The following is a 16987-nucleotide window of genomic DNA, read 5'->3' on the forward strand; positions in this document are numbered from 1 at the left end:
TCAAGTGTGAAATCAAACAAGTAAACTCTATTTAGTATTAATTCGTCCTGAAGAAGAATATTTTTGCACCGATGGTTGACAGTTATTCAGAACATGTTTTTTTTTCTGTTTTACTCTGTGATTTTTCTGCACTGATTCCGATTTGTCGTAGGACAGAAGATCCAATCCAAAACTGCCAACTGAATATTTGAAATTGGATTGTCACAATATTTTAAAGCACTGTTTTAACATAAATATTTTTAAAAAAAAAACTCTTATTAAACATGAGATAATTTGAATATCAAAAATAGTGTTTTATTTTTTAAACGTTCATGTATATTGATTTCAAATCAATATTTGCCATCATTTATCAACAAATAAGAAATTTGATATTGATACATTTCAGGGGGAAATTCTGCAGTTCATTAAGAGTTCATACGCTTTAGAAAATTATTGGATACCGTTGAATAAATACCAGTTAATCGTATAACGATTAAAAAGATAAGCCTAAAATAATTAGATAATATCAATTTTATTATTATACCGGCTTAACCCTCACGATCGGCGTTCATACATATAGCTCAACAAACCTGATATTACTTTTTAAGAGGGTTGACTTCAATTACTCGATTAGCTTTTTCGAGTGTTTCAACTTTTATTCTATTCTTAACCTAACTCTTTTACGGAATATGTTTTTACTACCACTGAGCATAATATGTAATAATCGGAGTTCATATTTCATTTTGTTTTTGACAACTCTAATTTAAGGTTTTTTAAACTCCAAGAATATTTACAAAAAATTCTATTTTCAATTTTGTCACCTATCATTATTTTTTACATTCACAAATAATTGTATCATTCTCATATATTTTTGTAATGTTAATAATAAATATAATGTCATAAATATAAATTTAAGTTTGAATATTAACGTTCTTGATAACCAAGAATCTACACCTAGTAATCATAATGATTTGGCTACAAAAAATAATAAATGAATACCAAAATTGGTGATTGAATCGAGAACTCTTTTTAAGTCATTTTTTACAAAGATATAAAATATTTTACAATACCACTTATCACGTCACAAAAAATACTCATTTTTATGGTCGTCCTTTGTGTTTACCAGAAATCCCCATAGCTCGTAACAATATTTGTATTCAAATTATTTTGACCCCAGCTGATAGTTCGCTCTAGAAATGCAGTAAATAACGTCATGCGATCTGGCGCCAATTCATCGTTTTAATTAAAATTAAAACTGAATATTATTTTTATCGTTCAACGAAAATATTTTTATTGGGATTCCCGTCAATTTTGATATGATGTATTTGCCATCCAATTTTGAAGGTAGGAAGCTATGTGCAATGCAGTAAGAAATTTGGTAGCAGAAATAAAACATTTCAGCTGTTTTCAATTAATATAAAGGTTTCAGCTGCAATATTTACATCTTTAGAATTCTCAAAATCCAACATTTTGAGTGTATTTAAATACTTGTTCACAAAATCTGGATTATCTTCAGTAATTTACTCATGAATTTGAGTAGTGTGGTTGTCAATAATGGGTAAAATTGGTGAATGTTACACGTGTGTAAAGTGATCATTTAAACCAGCCTATGACGGTCGTCAGCCCTGTAAATGCCCAGACTTCCATATTCTTCTTAATCTTTGATGAGATGTCAAAAATTAAATAAATTCTAAAATAGACTGGCCGAATTGCTCTTCAAGAGAACCCAGATGGAAGAAGACCACCTGGAAGACCTCTAAAGCGATGCCGTGACAGCTGACAGTTCACATCACAAAAACAGGTAATAGAACAGACAGATCTGAGGAGATGACACTTATAACATCAAAATGGTTTCTTTTACGGTACATATATACAGCGTACAAAATATGGGTGTTAAATTTTGGGCAGAATGATGAATATCACGCAGTGTATATCAATCCCTTATACCAGCCAAAACAGGTCGTTTAACATTGATTGAACATCGAATCGCCACACCTCCATATCTTTCCCCCGTAAATTGACTCGTTTCTGACGATATACCTTAAAAATAAATTGACATATTGAAAATGACTTTTAGTTTCCCAAGACCATTACACAAACTCCATTCTTAAGAGCACAGTAATTTAACAGGGTGGGTTCAGCAACGTATTGATCAATAAAGATAATTCAAGTTTTCTATACCCAGCATCCGAATAAAAAGGCAGTGGAAAAACAATTCCAGGCGAAAATTCTCAATAGATTGCTATCTCGTTCCTGGAATGTTTTAGGAATATTATCCTTGTAATTGGCCCCATGTCCGGTAACCGGACACTGTCCGTATCTATAGTACCGGCCATTTCGTATTTTATGCGGCTTAATAGAGGTAAATTTCAATCCATATGTGGAAAAGTAAGGTCCTTTTATTAGGGGTAATAATACTTACTCGATTTTTATTAATTTCTGAATTTCCATTTCTCCCTTATAAAAGGTTTAAAAGCTTTCTATTGAGATGGTATTTTACGCTTTGTATATCAGAATGTCATAGTTGGAGCTCTTTTACAATGTTCAGTTTGTCTGCTTTGAAAATTTGAATTTACTCGTTACAGTTGCATGCCAACTTAAACAAACAAAATTTTCATCAATTGATTCGTAAGTTACTTTGTGATACTATCTTTACATTTTTAATTAAAATTTTACTTGGTAAATACCACTATTTCTTAAAATCTATTGTGACACTTGTTTTAATGCATTCCGCATACGGTGTTTCAAAATGATTCGGAATGCATCGAAACACGTGTAACAATAGATTTTAAGAAATACTGGTATTTACCAAGTAAAAATAAAATTGAAAAAACATACAATAATTATTTTAGACCCGATAATTATAATACTAAGAGCTGCAAAGAATAGTTATACTAACTCAGTTTTATTTTATTTTACAATCAATTGAAATGCATTCGAACATATTTCAATGAATTTATTTAAGATGTATTTAAGATATGTACTTATATAGATATCATTATGTTCTTTTTATTTTATTCACAAAACAATACATTTTTTAGTAATTTACTAAAAACTTATCTTTGTGCATATAAAAAAATTGGACCTAACCGTAAGAACGTTCATATGTATTACAATACCTACATTTTCATATGACACCATTTCTGATAAACGACCAAAAAATGTACGAACGTCGAGACTGAAATACGCAATATTTTTAAAAACACAATTTATTATCGTAATACTTACAAAAACGTGCGTAGCATTAACGTCACTCTTAAATCCAGATGTCGACAATCGGTGGAACGTAAATAAAAGAGCTCGAATACGAAATTAAGTTATGTATATTTTTTTTACTACAATGAATAAGAAATAAGTTTTCAAATAATTGAAAATCATAATAAAGGATGGGGGTTCATCTTCTTCACTCTGCTTCAATTATATTATTTAAAAATTCGTGAAGTGTCTTACTCTATCTAGATTTATTTTACAGGAGATTGTACGAATATCATAATTCAACCACCAAATCGAACTAAGTGATTCTGAAATTACGCTATATTATATTCCTATGCAGAGGTGTGCATTCTATGTAGGCAGAAAAGCAGTGAACACCCGCGCGTTCCATATAGAAACATGACTTATACCTACTATACCATATCCTTACCCAACCTTCTGCCTTCCCTGATTTAAAACTCTGTGCTCGCCACTGTTCTTTTGTATATATTTAACACATCAAATTGTTTTTAAGAATTCCTTCAAATAGTTCAATTGTAATATTTTTATTCAATTAAAGCAAGGCCATTTGGAGTAAGACATTTTACTGGTTGAGCCAACAATATTCCTATAAGTAAAATTTTGTTTAAAAACAGACTAGTTTGGGCTAGATATACCCCTTAAATTTTTATATGGAGACCTTGGGAGAATAAAAGAGGCGTCGGAATACCTCAAAAACGATGGTCCGACGACATAGACGCTATGGGTGGTAAAAACTGGCTGCAAGGAGCAACAGACCGAATCATACGGAAGAAGCCTATATTCTGCAGTGTAAGACAGAAAGCTAAAGAAGAAAAAAGAAGTTTGAACTTTACTGTTAAAGTAGAAACGTTCGTGATCCCTGATTTCTTAGGTATATTTACCCAACTCAAATACAATAAAAATAGATACATTTAAATTGATTATGTTACATGTATTCAATAGTTTTTTTACAATGCTAATGTTTCCTAAAGAACTTTGCGGATATAGGCTTATTACACATTACTTTCAAAAGCAATTTTATCGCCTTCAACTTGCATACGTGCATAATACTTATACCAATTGTTATCTTGATTTGAGTACTTTTTGCCATGAAAATTTTAAATTAACTTATCTATTTATGCGCACAAATAATTCAATCAATGCTTTATAATATTTGATTATTATTATTCGCCTTCGATAAGGTTTTCTACAGAAAGGACAACTAATATGGAATTTTTTATATCAAAATGAATTCAAATTGAATGATATGAAGTTTTGTATTATAACAATAATCAAATATCATATTTATGATTATCATCCTTTAGTCAGAATAAATACAGTATTATCATGGTTTTTAGCTGCTGTTTCGTAAGTATATGGATATCATAAATTTTGTCTAACCTTCTTTTGGTCTCATGATATTGGTAATGTCAAAATCCAGTCGCTGGTCAAACGCAATAAGAGTAGAAAAAGCTATTAAAAAAATCATATTCTTTCCATTTTTCTTATTTTATCCAAATAGAGTATAATCGCTAACTCTACTCTACAGTTTCTAAAACTTTTTTTGGGCAAGCACCATATAAATATTGCCTACTTCTCAGCCCTACATTCTGTTTTCTAAGACCTAGAAAGTTACTGCCTTCTTTATTCTAAGACCTACTACCCTCAGATAACTTGTAAAACCTTTGGTATTCCCTAGAAGTTTTATGAGGGCAGTACTACCCTAGGAACCTATGATCTATTCGGTACAAATGATAAATATGGAGTAAAGTTTAAACCCTGTTATATAAACCTTTGTTTGTCATAGGCAGCAGTTAAATTAAAGCTACTTATCATTGATAAAAACTGTTGTATAACTTTATAAACTAACTTATATGGAATAATGTACGATTTATTATATCAATAAAAATACAACATTAGGCAACATAAAGATGGTTTTCACAACAAACCCTTATCTGTACCCCAATGGCGCATAGGGTACTACATCATATAAACGCAGTGTTATCTTGATCGTTATCACATGAAGGAAAGGTGATCAGCTCTCCGCTTCAGGTACCAGTCCAGGATAATATTGAATAAATATTTGAGTGAAAAAATCACTTATATTTATTTGACCCTCCCTTGGACACCGTGTGCGTGTGTGTGTGTGTGTGTGTGTGTGTGTGTGTGTGTGTGTGTGTGTGTGTGTGTGTGTGTGTGTGTGTGTGTGTGTGTGTGTGTGTGTGTGTGTGTGTGTGTGTGTGTGTGTGTGTGTGTGTGTGTGTGTGTGTGTGTGTGTGTGTGTGTGTGTTTGTGTGTGTGTGTGTGTGTGTGTGTGTGTGTGTGTGTGTGTGTGTGTGTGTGTGTGTGTAAATAAAAGGTATCTGTTTCGGATGACACCTTTTATTTATACAACCATTTTCATTTGATGGAATTCCTAAAATTCTCTTAAATAATTTAATAAGTAGCTACATTTAAAACAAAGAGATATCGTATTACACGCAACGTTAAATGCAGCATATCACGAATTATTAACTTGACTTTTGCCACACAGAATGTCAATATTTCAAGTACGCAATATTGGTGTCACTAAATAAGTATTTATGGTATAATAATAAGCCATCAACCGAATTCAACGGCATATCCAACTAAAAATTATAATTTTAACCCTTGGAATCCAAGAATTCATAAAAATAATGAAAACATTGTGAATACTTAAAATAAGATTTTTAACCCTAGCACGATAGCCAAACGTTAAAAATGAATATAAACAAATAAAATAATTTATTACCGACTGATTACCTTTCCATTATATGATTAACAAACAATATAAAACGGCATCGATACGATGCTGTATTACATATAAGCTCAAAAATATATTTTATTTAAAAAAAATGTATCTTATTATCAGATAAATATTAATTTTGATTTCATTAATTGATTCGGCAGTCACTTTGTGGTAAAATCTATCAATTTTGTAGATTTTAAGAAATAGTGGTATTTACTAAGTAAAACATTAATTAAAAATATTAATTTTGAACCTAAGATTAAAACAGGATATATTATGAATTAAAATCTTTTTTTCTAGATTACCTTTCAATTCAAGTAAATAAATTAATTTGAAATATATTTTCCGTTGTAAGTACTAACGTCTACAAATAGTAATTTTAATTTTCTGATTCCCTGGTTACAATTTTTTTCGGTCTTCTATATAATGAATACGAAAAGATCCCTTGAACGGAGTCTTTTCTTAGACTGTGAATATGGTGTTTTGTGAGTTTAAACATTATTTACGATGCTTTATTTTGTTATAAGAATCAATTAATCGTAAACTTAAACAACAATTGTTTAAATGAATTTTCAACTACATAATTATATACTTATGACTACTTAAAAGGGTTAGCAGAAAACTAAATATGTATTCGATTTTCTCATAATATTTCTACATTGTTTTTCCACGCTTAACATTTTTATAACTACTCAAGTTCTCTACAATTGTTATGGTCAAGTCCCCATCTTAAGTACAATCTTTATGTCCATGTTCTTAAGGCGTAAACTGCTTAATTTACATTACGCTGGAAAATGCTAAAAGAACAAAAGGCTTACCAATCTTATTGCGCAAATCACACGTCAATGGAAGTTCACGTAATTTAACTAAAGATGTCGAGGATACTTGAGATATCCATTGCGAACACGGAGCCCTCTGCTTGAATCAAGTGAAGTATTCTGGTAACTTGCTTATCTCGAGTGACAATATTACATCCCATTGAAATATGTGCTCTAAATAATAATCTGCTCTTTCAGGTTAATAATCTTAACTTATAACGGTTTAAAATATAATTTCAGAGCCAATCGCTATCTTGCCCAAAATAATTTTTTTACAAACCGTAATTTATGAAAAAAATGGAGGACAGAATTTGACAGAAATAATGTAACTGTATTGACTTAAAATAAAAAAATAATTAGAATTATTTTAAGAGTTACAGATTTATTTTGGATAATGTATATGTTGAGAAAAAATTACTTTTCTACTTTTGTACTAAGGTACTTAAACTTTTAGAGAAAAATTAATTTTATTTGTACTCATAACATCATTTAATATAATAATAAAACGGTTAACTAACGAATTATCTATGGAAAGGGAAAAAAAAACATTCAAGCATGTATTTTGTAAATATTACTCCTTCCTCTCAAATGACCACTCAAATAATTTGTGTTTCAATGGAATATCTACATAAATCAGATTAAAATATCTTTTATGATAACACATATCCGATGAAAATATCCTTCAAAACTTCCTGCTCTTGAATGATAATATCACATTTTTACTTTCCATTTCATATCTTCGATTTAAAAAAAATGTAAATTTGAACAAATACCATATTTGTATTACGATTTTCAGAAATAAAATTTACGAGTATTCATCATATAAATTTTGAACGAAATGCATAATGTTTCCAGAATAGCACACCCAACCAGCGTAAAAATAATATGAGCATAATATTACAGGAGATTCATCGAAGGCTTCTTCATGGATCATTATCTTTTTAATTTAATATGCATCGTAAAATATAAATTCCTTATCGTGTTAATGAAATGCTGTACGGCCAGTGTTGCCAGTGCATAAAGTTTAATTGCTAGGCTGGTATCTACGCGAAATGCGAGTATTTTCATCAAAGCGTTCTCTATGTTCGCTGCGAAATAACAATTATTATTTTCATCCCTATATGGAAGATAAGACAAGACTATAATTATAATTTACTAACCCTAGGCTAGCTATTAATAATAGGGATACCAACAATTATAAAATTTGCTTATCATCTTTCCCAGTACGAGTAACGTACGAATACATGTGTGCGTGTATGTATACATATTTGTTTTTATTCATATAAAGAGAATCGTGGCCATTAAATAACAAGTTTTGCATAAATGAAAAAAAACAAACCACCATCTTTTCTTAGTAATGCGTATTACAATAAGATGAACAAAACAATTACTTCAATACACAACAAATGCTTTGATGATAGTTATGCTTTATAGGACTAACAGAAAGTATATGATATGATACAGCACAACACTCAGCACACTCAAAGACTTGCTTGCGTACGGAGTTTATAAAATGTTACGACATTCAATCTAATAAATCCTTAACAGATTAAAACGTACACTCGACATCTATATTTGTTAATTAGAACATATTTTATTAGGTAAATTCAATGGATTTTATCAGTTATACAATAGATAACACTCAATTTCCTTCAAACCCTTATCCGCACACCAATAGTGCGTAAGGTACTGCATCATATAAACGCAGTGTTATCTTGATCGTTAACACATGAAGTAAAGGCGATCACCCCTCTGCTTCAGATACCAGTTCAGGATATTGAATAAACATGAGAGTGAAAAAATCACATATTTATTTGAACCCCCCTGGGACCTCCAGAACTGTAGATGAACGTGCTCGGAGGCGGATATATATAATATTTTTTGGTGATCAAAATTTCTTCTTCATTAATTTAAAACTTTGTTCGTAAGTATATATATTTAAAACATGCTAAAGCTGTCACTGACTTTCAGATTTTGTTGTACAAAAATGAAAAACCCACGTCCTCTTAATAATCCTCTCCAAAAGAGGATATTCCACCTGTTGGAAATCCAACACTCCCAATTTGCCAAAACCAAACATACCTCAACCATTTTTATAGAACACGAATCGTCCTCCAATAAATAAAGGTATTCTTCACGGTGAGCATTCGAAAAGGTTATTTCATTGAGGTCACATTGCATAAAATAATACATTTATGTTTCACATACATTTACGTTTAAATGTTAATGAACAATGTGTAATAATAATTTACCCTTGTTGTAATCGAAGATTTTAACACATTATCAAAAAATATTATTACTAACCAGGTGGAGCATATGGAGTCCACAAACTGTCTCCAGGCTTTTCTGTCGGCTGCCAGCTCCCCTGCATCCTCCCAAGTCAGATCCGCGTCCCGAAGTTCTGACGAGAACTGCCGACGAATTGTCAGCAGTGGTCGTCCTGGGCGGCGCGAACCTGATGCATTGTAAATATTAAAAAATATTTATCCGATTAAATGTTCAATTATTATCGTTCGCCTCGTAGTATAGTGATAAGGGAGTTCAGCTAGTGTATGGAGGTCTCGAGTTCAAATCCCATGGAAATCGAAATAAATATTTAACATTTTAGTGATTTCTCACTCTAATGTTAAATATTAATATCCCTCTGAACTAGTACCTAAACCTCAAGACTAAACATCTTGGCTTCGTATAATTTGACGATCAAGATAACGCTACTTCAATACAATGTATATTATTTGGTTACGGATATGGGTCTAGATGAAAAGAACTGAATAATATTAACAATAATCAGGATAAGATATAAAAGAATAAGGTATTATTTTATAAGCCTCCACAGAAGATAACTATGAAAGAAGGAAAAAACATAATATTTGCTTAATACATTACATACATGTTACCTTCCAATAACGTCTTATATCTGAAAATGTTTACTATTGTACTTTTAATTAATTTTTTAAGTCATTCCAGGTAGGTATCCTTAGAAAATTTAAGTATTGAAACACACTTTTTTTTAATTTTTGTAAACCCAAACGACCTAAAAAACATTATCGGAAATTAATTGGTTACACGTACTGTATTGATGTTTTTTTAATACCAAATCTGAACACAAAATTTTTCCTACTTTCGAACTGACTGTCATGAGACATTACTTATAGGTATTACTGTTAACCTAATAATAAGAAAAAAAAAATATCTATTAAATTCATTGTGTTTTTATTCAATATACATCTGCTTTATAAAAATGAATGGTGAGTGTAATACTCACAATGTACTCAAAATGTATAAAGTGATCAATTATACCAGTCAATGACATTGCTTAAGCCTTCCGATTCTCAAATTTCTATATTCTCTAAAAAACACAAATAAAATTACCATAAAATCACTGTTAAATTCAAACCCGTAATTTTTTTAATATAAAATGAATTTTAATATATCATCTCCATTTTTCATAATTTCTTGCGTTCGTATACATACTCTTATTCAAGGGCAATTTTTTTCATATGTTTTGTCTTTTAATCATTGTCTTGAAACATCGTTCCCTTTCGCTGCACCGTAAATAGGTTTTATAATTATTAGAATGCCAAGAATATCTCAAGATAAAGGTTACGCAGACACAAATGCGAGCCACTCCCGAGCAGTGAATTCTCTCCAAATTCGATTAACGGACGCTTAATCGTAAACTGAAAACAATCTCTGCATCTTGCTGTGCATAATCGGTCTGTTATAATTAATGTGTACTTGAACAAAAGGGCAGCATTCTCTCTTGCATCACGCTGTGTTAGGAAGATTCAACGACACTTTACACGGTGCAATGAGATGGCAGTTATCTTACCGTGTAGCTGAGATAACGCAAGGAAAAAAAGGCGTCGATATGGGTTCGTATTCGATGTAGAGGAACCCAAAGAATTATTCAAAAATAAGACTTTTTTTCCAGTGACAATTAGTCAATTATAAATATAAATGGTGTCTCACGAAACATTTTAAATTGTAAAATTTTACAATTTCACGTGGATTTGACCTAAATTAAGGGCGTGAAATGTATCAGATGGCTGAATAATGAGAATTTATTATTTTCTAACTCTAGTTCTCATGTATGCCTTAAGTGCACCCAATAAAGGCTTACTTAAGGGTCGCTGCTTCATACACCTGTTCAAAGCGCAAATTTACAGTCGGTTTAATCCTGCATATATGGGATTCGTCAAGCTATCGACCGATACAATAGTGGTCAAGAAGATTAAGGCTTAGTGTTTCAATAATCAATGAAACAACCCGAAATAGACCCGTCAGATTGCCCGAAAACATTGTTCGAATGATTCAGAAAACTGGCTTTGAAACGGTCAGGAAGCATGCGGGTCGTTGATTCTGTATAGATCCAGATTGGTTGAATTTCGGACACAAATCCGCAACCTTAGAATATATTTTTATAAAAAAATAGTTTTTTAACGTTTAAAGTAAAAAATTATTATAAAATAATAATGCTGAAGGACTTCTGAGTTTAAAAAATATATATGGCCATTTAAGTGACGCACCTATGTAGGTTGTAATAATATTTCAGTCACCAATATGAGGGCCATTAGGTCGATGTGATACTAAAATTATGTAATACATCAAAATTAACATTTTCAACCCAAAATATATGTGTGTAAAAAGGATTAAAAATAAAATTATTTTTTCCACTTTCCTAGATATTTTTTGAAAATGTCAAAATGACCCTTTAATTTTTGACTAGTAAGTTAATAAGTTTTTACCAATTTACATTTGTAAAAATGTATGTTACAATTATTTAAAAAAATCTATGATAGTTTTGTTTGAAGTTAACTTAGTAATAAATATGTTTATATCGATTAACAATAATAGCCCAAACATTTCTTGTAAAATGTTATTATAACCCTCAACTGAGGAGCAAAAATTATATTTTCGTTTTATATATTTAACATTATTGAACTACTTAAAAGTTAACACCGAAAACCTTTCAACAGTCACGTTTCTCCAAGTTACTTTACGAAATAAAATTTTCACATTTTATTACTCAAAGTAACAAATGAATAAACGAAAATAATATTTTTATGAAATTTGATATCCTTTTTTATAACTAAAGAAACATCAAACATATAAATATTTTATAAAAACATTAATATGATTTTAAGAACCACTTCAGTAATACGTATGAATAAAATGTAATATAATACTATTTTTCATTTATGTTACGATAAGAACTAGTTATGATACAATTAATCTAAATATATATATATATATATATATATATATATATATATATATATATATATATATATATATATATATATATATATATATATATATATATATATATATATATATAAATGTATATATATAAATATATATATATATATATATATATATATATATATATATATATATATATATATATATATATATATATATATATATATATATATATATATATATATATATATATATATATATATATATATATATATATATATATATATATATATATGTATATTTATATATATATTTATAAATATATATATATATATATATATATATATATATATATATATATATATATATATATATATATATATTTATATATACATTTATATTTATATATATATATATATATATATATATATATATATATATATATATATATATATATATATATATATATATATATATATTTTATTTAACTCTAAATATTCAATCAGTTTTTGGAACGATTGATCTATGAAGGCTTGATAGCCATCTTTATTGTTATATGATTAATGCATTTAATCAACTACCGATACTAACTCCTGATGAAATCTGCTTATGAAATTATATTACGGTAAGAACTAGTTATGATACAATTAATCTAATGTATTTCTCATTTAAACGAATCTATTAACGACTCATTTAAATAAAAACGATTTCTAGTTTTTAAAATTTTATTTCTTAGCTTTTATTTAACGATTTCTTTTATTGATTTCTAGTATAAGGGTATCTATAAAATAAATTCATTTTAATCATTATTTTATTTTCACGAAAAAGTTAAATGTACTTAATAACCGGTAAAGAGTCCAATACTTTTTTATTTGCTTTTATTTTCAACTACATTTATGTCATAAATTCGTTACCATTCTTTACTCACTCATTTGTTCCACATTTCCAAACCATCTCATCTTTTTTTTTTATCTATAATGCTTGTTATCACCCTTGCATTTCTTCTTCGTATGTATATCATTTTGACCGCATATTCCTAATTTCACATTTCTCTGAAAGGTGGCATTTTAACAGTATTATGTCTACTTATATCCTTCCTTTGCCAACTCCATATATGTATAAGAAACATTTTGAGTTCTGTTTTAAATATTTATATTTGTATCATACTCCTGTAGTAAAATCAATTTTTTCAATCACTTTTTCAACGCGCTTCTCAGATTCAATTGAGCTGTTTGGAAATCGATTTCAAAATGATTATGTTTATATGAACTTCATAGCATTGTACTTATTCTCTCAAAGTTCAAAATCAATAAACAACTTATTTTACATATCGATAAATCGATATCTGAGACGCTTTGAAGACAGCTTTATAACACTTCTTCAGAAAGAATATCCAATTATAATATTACATCACCATTTTGGTTTCTTCAAAAATAAATCTATACGTACATTTTTATTGTCTTCGTTACTCTTAGTCGTGACGAGGTAATACACAAATAAGTTAGTTTATATGATTTCTACTAATGCCAAAATACTGTATATCTTAAAATGGCATTTCTAAAGGTCCTGCTATTGTCCTTGAGATTAAGAAATACGGAAAACAATGGTTCCTTATTCATCTGTAAATACAATTTATAATTCTTCAAATAATAAAAGAATTCTAGTGTTTTCCCAAAGGCAGAACATTAGGTAGGTACTCGCTTACAAATTAATGGATTTCAGGCGTATAATGTCATACATAAAATATTGTTTCATCTTTGCATTTCCTCGTATTTATAATATATCAATCAGGGCCAAATTTATAATCCTTTTAACAATGTTTTACATGAAAAAGGTGCTAAACGTAAGAATTTAGGTTGGGCCCACATAATATGGGTATATAATATTAATGTATGTAGGTATTACATATCTTTGCACCTCAGAAGGTTTTTTAAAAGTGGGTATTGTATTGTACATATATGTACAATCCAGGGGTACCGAGATCGATTCCCGATTGGAAAAAAGCCATTATTTATTTTCATATAATGGATTACTAACCCAAGAAACATCTATTTAAGCCAGCCGAATATTAGGTCGTAAGCTCTGCGATCTTAAGCCTTCCATCTTCTTTTGTATAAAAACGATATATGTTTAATCTCATGTTAAGAAACCTATAATGATGAAATAAATGTGTTTGTTATTATTTTCACATAAATGCTTTTTCATGTTACCCTAGAACGCAGAACTGATCACATAATATAACTAATGATAATATTTCTTCTTCTTCTTCATATAACCCATGAAAAATATGGCACTCCATTGTAATGAGGCAGCGTTATCTTGATCGTTACGTACAAGGTAAGGTTAAGGGTAATATTTTTTAAAAAAAGGATGAAAAACAAATGAAGAAGACCCCCTTTACATAAAATAATAATTTTACTCTTTCACAGATGTCATGATAACTTTAAAATATTTAACTAACATGTTCTAGTCAATTTTTATTCTCAAAGGGTTTTTACACCTTAGTAGTCCTCAAACGCTTCAAGACAGTTCAAGTACCAGTATGCAACCATGAGCACTCTAGTTTTATTTTTTCTTTTTTAAAAGAGAAATATTTGTGATATTATTATTCATACAAATATTTCAATTTCATACTATTTCTGTTAGCCTAAGCGGCTAATTATTAGAAATAGGTATCAAATTGTGGTAGAGTGGATTCGAACCGAGAAACTATGGCTTAAGAGTCCGCGACACTAACCACGGGACCACAACCCGACACTACCCGTTACTCTCACTTTATAGTTTACCTGCCTTCTTTTTCTTCTCCATTTATTTTCTCCTATCAGCTGTAATGTAGGTAACTCGAATTTCCTTCCCATACGTTATCTATGAGTATATCTATCCTGTCCGCCTCCTTAGTGTAATGGTCAGCACGCTCGGCTACCGTTCTGGAGGTCCCGGGTTCGATTCCCAAGGGGGGTAAAATAAATATAAGTGATTTTTTCACTGTAATATTTATTCAATATTACCATGGACTGGTACCTGAAGCGGAGGGCTGATCACCCTTCCTTCATGTGTAAACGATCAAGATAACACTGCGTTTATATGACACAGTGCCCTATGCACCATTGGGGTGCGGATAAGGGTTTTATTATTATTATTATATATCTCTTTAAATTTATTCCACTTCTCTTTTAGATCCGAAACGGAGGAAAAATCACCTTGGTTTAATATAATTGTCGATCAAGTGAACATCATGTTGATCCGATGCACGACGATTGGGTGCGAATAGAGATCAGAAGAAGAGGATGAAAATGTGTATTTTGGAACTTTGTTTTTTTAATGTTTCTCATGGCAAAATCCTTTGGCTCAATATACAAACAAATAAATATCCTTGAGCTTGGGAGCTATTTATGAAAACATTTTTTTATTGAGATTTAATAATAGATCCCACTACTGTTTGTGAATGTTAAAAATAATTGTTTGCCATAAAGGTGACGCCATTAATAGTTAAAAATAAATCTTAGTACTTACAAAACCACACCTGTGTTTTTGTAATTTTGACAGCTAAATTGATAACGCTTTATCATTAAAAAAATACAAAGTTTATAAGTTAAAAAAATAAACTAAAAAAAATACAAAACATGACTTAAAAAGGAAATTACTCTTAAAATATTTTCGGGAACATTACAAGCGTTGAGAATATTCACCTACACAATGTGGGTGGTATTCACAAACAAATTTTTTTTTCTAAAATAAGTATATTTAAAAAATATTTTAACTGTTAATGAGTTTTTTTTATAATAAATTTAATCAAATCTTTATTTATTATCCTATATGAATATTATTCACCAACTCTCAATTGATGGCATCACCATATGTCGAAAATTCACATTTATCAAAACTTGAACCAATATACGAAAGGAATCCAACTGTGCATATTTACAACTTTCAAAATAAATACAATTTAGATTTTCAAAATGGGCAAATTGGCGAACGTTACACGAGTATTTTTATTTTTTAAAAAGAGAAATATTTATGTTTGTATTATTTACACAAATATTTCAATTTCATACTATTTTTGTGAGCCTAAGCGGCTCATTATTAGAAACAGGTATCAAATTGTAGTGGAGTGGGATCGAACCGAGAAACTCTGACTTAAGATTCCGAGACACTAACCCCGGGACCACAACCCGACATATAAAGTATATAAAGTGATTATTTTAAGTCATAGGGTATGGAATAATTAGTCTTCCATCTTTCTTTCAATATATATAAATATATATTTTTTTTAATTCACGCAAGTTTTAAATTTAGAAAATAAAAACAATAAAAAATGAGAACGGAACATGTTTTTTAAGGCGTAATGACTTTTGTGTAACGAAATTCAAGTTTAAAAAAAACTAGCCTCCTTTAAATATAAATCTGCAACCTCGCACCAATATTCAAATAAAGCAATCAGGAAGCTATAAAAGTCAAATGTAAGTCAAGTCGAAAGATCAAGGAGTCAAGTTGAACTCTATGTCAAATCTATCTGTCACCCGGTGATCGTGACTACAAATGTAGTTCCTCGTGATCATCTCCATTATGTTCTTTACCATTAACTTCACCTCTTCTAATTTGATTACATCATCATTTTGATGTGATCTTTATTCACGGTTCAGTAAAGTTTAATGAATTTCATATGTTAAAATTACGCTTCATATAACTTTTGACAATATTGGGAGGAGAGTGTCGATTACTCATTTGAGTGATATTTTTAAAAAATATATATATTGTAGGTCTCCCAACTTAAGACGAAACATCTATTATTTTTATACAAAAGATGCTGAAAACCTATGTATCTTAGGGCTTATGACCTGGTACTTGGCTGTTTAAGTTATTTCATACACTTCATACACTTGTATAACGTTCACCATTCTGCCTATTATTATATATGCATATTGAATTATTTTAATGATATATCCAGTGTAGTTGGATTCCTTTAAAATATTTGTGGTTTTTTTTATATATCGCTCACTCCTTT

This window comes from Brachycentrus maculatus, unplaced genomic scaffold (genome assembly GCF_059751285.1).
Source record: "Brachycentrus maculatus isolate JH-2025_06_01 unplaced genomic scaffold, ASM5975128v1 h1tg000366l, whole genome shotgun sequence".
In the NCBI taxonomy this organism is placed as follows: Eukaryota; Metazoa; Arthropoda; class Insecta; order Trichoptera; family Brachycentridae; genus Brachycentrus; species Brachycentrus maculatus.